Raw genomic sequence first — 8527 nt, forward strand, 5'->3', positions numbered from 1 at the left:
GAAAGACACATGGAGCCGGGGGGGGGGGGGGGGGGGGGGGGGGGGGGGGGGGGGGGGGGGGATGGGGAGAGGCAGGTCGGGAGTTGGTGGATGAAAAGACAAAACAGAGGACAGTTTACTGGACACACCGCTCATATAAAGCAGGGGACCGGGGCTGCGGAGGGCATGCTAAGTGGTGAGCTGCACACCCCAGGTTGGAGCAGATGACTCTGTGAAGGGTGAGGTGCATGCCCTAGGTTAGCTTCCAGTCTCTGAGTCAGAGTGAGCTTGGGGTGCAGACCAGCCCTCCTCTTTCCAGAAAAGACAGCAGGGAGGGGACAAAACAAGACAGAGATGCAGTAAGTAACGAACCAACAAAATAACCCTGTAAGCAGAGCTCGCACAGTTGGCTGACCATTCAACTTGACTAAAACCAAAACCGGATCTCTCATGAGAGACGTGATCAGGAAGCCAGGCCCTCTGCTTTTGTCCTCTCTGTTTAGCTCAGGAGAACAAGGGATGGCTCCTGGTCACGTGTTTCTTCTCAAACCTTGCGAAGCACTCTCACAGTGTTTCTGCTCCTAATCCTAAAGAGACGGTCCCTCTTGTCCAGAAGAAGGCTCTCTTTAGAGGCCCATCCTTTTAAAAAAAACTGAGTTCAGTGTGCAGGCTTACCTCCTAAGAGGGCCAGAAGGACTCTAGCCATTTGGTGCCTGGGCCACACAGCAGTCATTACAAACCTTTCTAGGCTCGGTGGAAGGGCACATGGCGCTGGAACATCTCCAGGGAGGTGACTCCCCTAAATCCTCTCTACTTCCTAGAGCAGTCCAGAGTGAGGCTGAGTCATGTGTATGGGAGTAATCTTCCTGGGGCTCCAAAAATGAAGTAACTTACATGAAAGACATAGACTGCCACAGGATTTAAGCCAATTAAGAGTCTAAGAATCCTTTCATTTTGGCCAGGGTGACCTAGAGTGAGCTAATGCCTCAGTCTCTTGGTGCTGAAGCTCTGGAGTAGAGCATTTTTAAAGGCTGAACCCATAGAAATCACAATTCCATCAATGTTAGATGAGGGTCAGCATAGCCTTGAAACATCTGCTGAGGTGGAATACCGTGGTTATTTCAGACACAATGTGACGGTTAATTTTGATTTTATACATTTTCAGTTATCTTTGTTTAGTCTGTATAAACTTTACTCTTTCTGATTAAGACTGCTGGTCCATGGTCAGGGTCACGGTAATCCCCAATGTGTTGTCTAGGCAGATGTGGCGGCTGCGGGATGGAAGGTTGAGACGTCTAAGCAGACACAAGTGGAGTCAGGACACAATGACGTTGCCTTCGTCATTTCAGCTGTGTGAGCGGGGGAGACACAGACCATGCGAGGCGTCTCCGTTTTAGTCAGCGATGCTGTCAGAAAGCAGTCTGCACCCTTTCCTTCTGTGGCTAGTGATTGATACCTCTGTCAGCCCATTCCCAGAACTCATGGTCTGCGCAGTACTTGGGGGCAGGCAGACCAGTTCGTTTGTTAGTTAAGAACATCAGCTGAGGGCCTGGAGAGATGGCTCAGTGGCTAGGATCTCTTATCACCGTCGCCAAGGACCTGGTTTGGTTTCCAACACCTACATGACAGCTCACATCCATCTAGAACTCTGATTCCAGAGGATCTGACACATCTCTTCTCACCTCTGAGAGTTCCTGTATGCATGGATCGCACATACAGACTCAGGTACACATGCATACACTTGATAAAGTATTTGTAAAAAGGGGGGTCAGCTGAGTCAGAGCACCCTGGTTTGTACCCCACTTTACCCAGCTGATCTTGGAAAGTTGCTGAATCCCTCTGGGTCACAGCAGGGGAATATAATGAATTTAGCATTATATTGGAACTCTTATCCTTGGGGTTATTTTCTGTGGAATATTCCTTTACACTGTGTGAATATGTGTTGCTGTGATTGGTTTAATAAACAAGCTGACTGGCCATTAGCTGGGCAGGAAGAAATTGGGCAGGGGAGCCAGACTAGGAGAATTCTGGGAAGAAGGAGGGCAGAGTCTGGAGTCACCAGCCAGATGCAGAAAGAGCAGAGCATAAATAAGGAATACGGGTTAACTTAAAATGTAAGAGTGAGTTAGTAATAAGCCTGAGCTATTGGCCAGGCATTTACAATTACTACTAAGACTCTGAGAGATTATTTGAGAATGGCTGTGGAATAAGAAAACTCTGCCTACAGTTATTATTAACCAAATGAGAGAACAGGCACAAAGCTCTTTAAATAGTGCCCAATATATAGTGAGCTACAATATTCACTAAAACAAAATACCTGAGATAATTAGCTTATAAAGAAGAAAGGTGGGAATGTGGCTGAGTTGGTGGAGTGCTTAGTATCACAAAACCTGGGTGTGGTCACCATTACAGGATAAAACCAGGCCTGCTGGTGTACACCTGTAAAAAAGCACTGGGAAATAGAGGCAGGAGGATCAAACGTTTGAGATCATCCTTAGTTCTACAGCAGCTTTGAGGCTAATTTGGATCCATGAAATCCTGTCCTTAACAAAGGGAGAAACTGGAGCTGGAGGTTAAGTGGTTCAGGTTGCATACTACTCTTCCTGAGGTCCTGAGTTCAATCCCTAGCACCCACCCACATCAGGTGGCTCATAACTGCCTTTAACCCCAGCTACAGGGGCTCTCACACCTCTGACCTCTGCGGGAACTTATGTTCATGCACACATACCCCTCCCCACATACGTGTAATTAAAATAATAGAAATAAATATTTCAAGGTGGGGAAGAGAAAGGCTAGCCAAGAAAGACAGTGACCTGGAGGCTGAGGCATGTGTCTGAGGCCAACTGGGGGTACACGGTGAGGCTTTGAGAATAAACCAAAAGGAAGTGAAAGTAGGAGAGGCACAGGGCTCAGACATCCTCATCTGAGACTGAGGAAATTCTCTGTCTGAGGCCACTACTTATCTCATGGCCTGGCAGCAAAGAGGAAGGGGCTGAGATTTCTAAATTCCTTTGGAGACACAGCCCTAGAGACCTAAGGACCTTCTGTGAAGACCTACCTCCTGAGTGTTCCAGCACTTCCCAATAGCCCCGTATTCTGTGAAGAAGCCTTTAACTCACGGGCCTTTGGGGGACGGTCCAAGGTAAACTCTAGCACACAATCAGTGGTCACTGAAGAGCGGGCACCATAGATGCCACTCTGTGTCTTCTCACTGTGGGGGTCACACAGTGTGTGCCAGCCGCGTTCTCAGAGTTACAGGTGTAGACATTTTTAGCGGTCTGATAAGAGTTACCCGCAAATGTCTTCTTGATCAGCACACCTATCTGTTTAAATCTGGAAGGCCCCACATAAGCTCATGGTCTCAGTGCTTTGTCTCCAGCTTGTGTTAAAATTTTGAAGACCGTGAAGCCTTTACGAGGCAGGAGCTGGCTGGTGGAAGTAGTCATGAAGATTTTCGGGGTGTAGTCCTCCTGGTACTTTCTGCTTCCTGGTTCATCCCGGTATGGGGGTCTCCACTGTATGCTCTTTGTGCTCTGAGGGCTACCATGCTTTCTCTGCCACAGGAACTAAATCATCTCTGACCCAGTAAACCCAGACACAGCTTCCCTCTTTCGTTTCTGCCACAATGACATGGGAAGTTCCTGATGGAGAGAATCGTATCGGGAGTGGGACGGTCACTGTAAGAACCCCAAATACGTGGTACTTATGCTTTCAGAAGTGATTGTCGGGAGGACTGTGTAAGAGCAGATGTGCAGGCTACAGAAGCTCATAGATGCCGTAAGTAGAGCTTATTGTGCAAATTCAGTGGTGTTCTCAAGACCAGCACGCCGACAGACGTGCACACTGTGTTTACAGCCTTCAGATGGGAGCACAGACCCCACTGGAAACGGAACCAGAAGCTATTCATGTGACGTTCTGACAAAGAATCTGCCTGTGCTCTGCCTGTAATCTAAACATTGGAGCAAGGCTGGTTTCAAAAGGAAAAGTCTAATTTATCCAGTCGATCAAACTGCACGGCCGCATAGCACCCAGGCTGGGGCAGGGTTGGGATTGCTGTTAGCGAGATTTACCATGAGATCCAGAGCAAAGAATGTGGAAAACATAGTTTGGTGAGTGAGGCGTTGGAAGCGTGTTTACAGCGTGGGCTGTTAAGAGAGTTCAGCACCATACAGAAGCCCTGTGTTGGATAGCTCACAATTGCCTGGAGCTGCAGCTGCAGTGGGGTCCGGTGCCGCTGGCTTCTTCTCGTGCATACATCAACCTACATGCACACGAACGTCATCAAAGATAAAAAAATCAACATTAAAGAAAGAAGACCCGGGCATCACCTGAACAATAAGAAAGGGCCTTGAGGTCTCACCCATCAACGGGCTTGGGAGAAAAATTGCAAACAGCACGTGAAAGACTCTCCACAGAGAATTCCTGGAAACAGAGGGCACCAGGGATGTCCTGTTTGTAGAGAGCCTTCTAGGGTTACTTGCTCAGATTTAACTGTGTGGGCTTTCAAAGGCCACCGCAGTTGTGGTCCAAAGGTACCAGGCTACCTCTTGGGCTGTGGTGATGGCTCTAGTTTCCGTCTAGCTCTTACTGTTTCTTAATGTCCTGAGATGTGAGTCTTGGCCACTACCGCGGCGAGCACAGCTGCGCCTTCTCAGCCATGGCAACTGAAGTGCCTCTGAGACCACAAGCTCAAATGAATAGTTCCTCATTTGAGCTGTGTCTGTCGGGTCACCTGTCACCGCAGCACAGAAAATAACTGATGTGATGTGGGAATGAAGCGAAGGGGAGAGAGGGAGAGGGCTGGGCCCCAGGGGACTCATGAGGTCAGCAGCGTTGGGGCCTGGTGCTCCTGCCTCTGCCCTGAAAACTCACTGTGACAGGCTGCTGTATGCATGGCTGTGGTCTCTGGCAGTGTCCACGAGGGCTGGGCTGGTGATGTGACTGGCCTGAAGGCCTCTCCAGTGCCTCCTTGGGCATCTTTTGTATCCTTCTTCCTCTGAAAAGAAAGATCTCCTAGAGCATGGCAGCCTCCTCTTTACTCACAGCCCTGCCCTGATCAGAACCCCCCCCCCCCTTTTTTATTTATTATGTATACAATATTCTGTCTGCATGCATGCCTGAAGAGGGCACCAGACCTTATCACAGATGGTTGTGAGCCACCACGTGGTTGCTGTGAATTGAACTCAGTACCTCTGGAAGAGCAGGCAATGCTCTTAACCGCTGAGCCATCTCTCCAGCCCCCCTCAGAACTTTTTTTTTTGAACAAACGAGAGGAGATTGATCCCAAAGAGCCTAGCTCTGTGGTTCCCTCTCCTTCCTGTCCACTCTCGTGTGTCAACCAAGTTCCTGCCAGTAGCACACAGGATAATCGGTTGGCTGGTCAACAGGGTCCCTGTCGCAGGGGAGACGCAGATATCTACCTCAGAGGACTGCTTCTGCACAATGAGGCTCTTTCAAGTCCTTCCTGATGATACGGTGACCCTTTCCCCATTTATTGTTTGTTCTTATTTTTAAGAATAATTTTACTTTTTGTGTATGAACATTTTGTCTGAATGTATATCTGTTTACCACGTGTGTGTGCTGGTGCCTGTGGAGGTCGGAAAAAGGTGTCGTATCCCCCGGAACTGGAGTTAAAGGTGTTTGTGAGCCACCATGTGGGTGCTGGCAATGAACCTTGATCCTCCTCAAGAGCAGCCAATGCTCTTAACCACTGAGCCTCTCTCCAGCCCTACCCATTTATTTCTTTGTTAGTGTAGGGCTACTTTATAATCCTTCTAAAATCTCATTTCCTTTTTTTTGGATTAGATTTCTTCTTGATTTTCCCATAATTAAATAATTTTTGTTAACAACAATATTAGCCAGTGTACTAATTGGGCAATTTTCATACATTATATGTAATCCACACCACAGCCTGACTAATTTTATGGACGAGGGGAGAGGAGCTCAGAGAGACCAGTAATAGGCTATCATCAACACACTGCAGAGATTTTTTTTTTCCTGGCATTACCTCAGGAGGATGGGAATTTTTCTTACCATTGGAAATGAAAAGGAAAATATTTCCATTTACCTTTTGCTTTTTAAACTTTCAAAGCAGGCTCTCTCCACCCCCTTTTTGAGACGATAGGTTGGATTCTCACAAGCCTACCTTTTGAAAGGCAATGTGACAGCTACTCTCGGTTGTCAACTTGACTACAGTCGGAAGTAACTAAAGGCCAAGAAGCTGGGTGCACTTGGGAGGGACTTCTCTTGTTTGGATTATTGTAGGTGGGAGACCCACTTTAAATCTTTAATACACCCCTTACTGATGTTTAGCTATGTTAGTTCATCCTATCAGTTCTGTTTCTTCGAGAACACTGCCTCGTTTGTATGCCTGGTGTGTCAGAAAGCAGAGCCCTTTATGTGAAAAGGCTCACAGTTTATCCATCACGAAAGGAGGTTAAGAAAGGGTTTGTGTGCCGGGTCATGGTGGTGTTTAATCCCAGCACCCTTGGGAGGCAGAGACAGGCGGACTGTGTGAGTTTGAGACCAGCATGGTCTCCAGAGCAAGTTCCAGGGCAGCCAAGGCTACACACACACACACACACACACACACACACACACACACACACACACACACAAACCCTGTGTCAAAAACAAGACCAAACAAAATCAAGAAAAAGAAAACCCAAAACAACAACAAAAGTTTGTGGACCCTCCCCAAGGAAGAGCAACTGGGGTGTAGATTATTAGGGGGAGAGGGGACTGCTCTGGAAGGCAGGAGGGGGAGACTGAGGACCTGACCATTGCTTGTACCAGGAGTATCATCTTATTTATTTATTTATTTATTTAGAGAACGAGACTCACACAACCCAGGCTGGCCTTGAATTTGCTGTATAGCAAAGGACAGTCTTGAACCTCTGTGTCTTCTGCTTCGACCTCTCGTGTGCTGGGACTAGAGGTGAGCATCTTCATCCACAGGGATGAGTTTGGAACCCAGGACTTCATGCTGCACGCTAGCCAAGCACTCCGTCGAGCGTTTCACTCCCAGAGATACGATTTAACATGCTTCTTTCATTTTGCTTTAGGTAGCTAGCCACACAAGTCCATGTGACGTCCGTGGCTTTTATCCCTGGAGCCTGGACTAGGCCTCCACTGCTGGCTAACCGGAAAGGATATATACAGTTAAGTAGTGTTATCAGTATTATCAAATGAGAACCCAGATGGGCTGATGGGCTGATGGGCTGATGGCACAGAGGTAGACAATGCCTTAGTGAGAGATGAAGACCTGAGTAGCCAAGGATGGGCTGGACAGAGAGAAAGAGATGGGATCAATAGGACGTGATTGGTTGATATGGGCTGAAGTCCAAATACCTCCCCCAGGTACTGGCTCTGGCCTAAGTCTTGCCACTGTCCTTGCCAGTGTCTGCCTCGGTTCTAGAAGGTTCTTGCTTTGTCTAGGCTCTTCCCTGGCCCCATGTTTTTGGTTGGAAGTATTATGCTGGCTTCTGCTTGGAGGAACATTCTCTCGCTCTAGTAATCGGCTTTCTTTGTCTCCTTGGCTTGAGAAGGAGCCACTTGAGGGGAGGCTCTGGGTCTCCTGAATGCCAGTTTCCGGCACATAGTCTGGTGCTTACATGGGTTCACCAAACCAAGCAAGCAATCAATTGAAAAAAAAAAAAAGGAATGGAGTTCAGGGGAAGGAGGTGAAGAGAGAAAGATGGGGATGTTGGTACTCAAGTCAGACCTTGTTATAATCACTCCTGTCTCTGATGTTACAAGAAAAATCCTCACTGGAGAGCAGCTGTAGGCTGATCAGAGCAGCAGCGGCCGAAGCAACCAGGTCTCAGAACATTCTAAGTTCCATGCTTGGCGTTGTCCATCGGCCGTGATACTAGGGGCAGTGCCATCTGCAGTCGACTGGGGTGTAGGGTGGAGCTTCTACTTGAGAGAGGAAAAGACTATACTGCTTTGTCTAGGGTTGCCTATTCTGAGCCCTGTGCTCTAGCCCACTTGTGAGCTGTGCCTTCCTGCCTGCTCCTGCTGATTTGCATTCTAAATTCTCTTCGTCTTGACTTTGACCTTTTTTTTTTTTCTGTTCTTCCTTTGCGGTTTCCATTTCCTTATCCACCAGGTCCTCAGGAGAGCGAGGCGTGAGCCCAGGGCAGAAGTCTGGGCTTGCATTCCTATCAGCGCCTTTGTGACTTGCAGGGAAAGAAAATCTTGCACTGTGCTTCCTTTTGTGTTGAGTTGTACTTTTAGGTCCCCATCCTCACCCTCTTCTGTATTTGTTTTAATTTTTGAAGAAATGACTTGTTTTCGGCAATGTTCAAATATCTGATGTCAAGCTTGGGAGAGTTAAGAGCAGGAGTTTGGGAGTCAGGCAGATTTCACTCTGTGTGGCATGACCTTGGGCAAAGTCCTGTTAGGACTGCTGTGTGGCATGACATTTGGCAAGGTCCTTTTAGGACTCCCTACAAAGCTCCCTCTCTGACCCAGTGATAGGTATGAGCTGGAAATCCTGCTTCTCTGCTTCAAAGGTACTTCACGTTCCTCAAGCCTCCTCAAGGAC

The sequence above is a fragment of the Microtus ochrogaster genome, chromosome 4, assembly GCF_000317375.1.
Source record: "Microtus ochrogaster isolate Prairie Vole_2 chromosome 4, MicOch1.0, whole genome shotgun sequence".
Lineage (NCBI taxonomy): Eukaryota > Metazoa > Chordata > Mammalia > Rodentia > Cricetidae > Microtus > Microtus ochrogaster.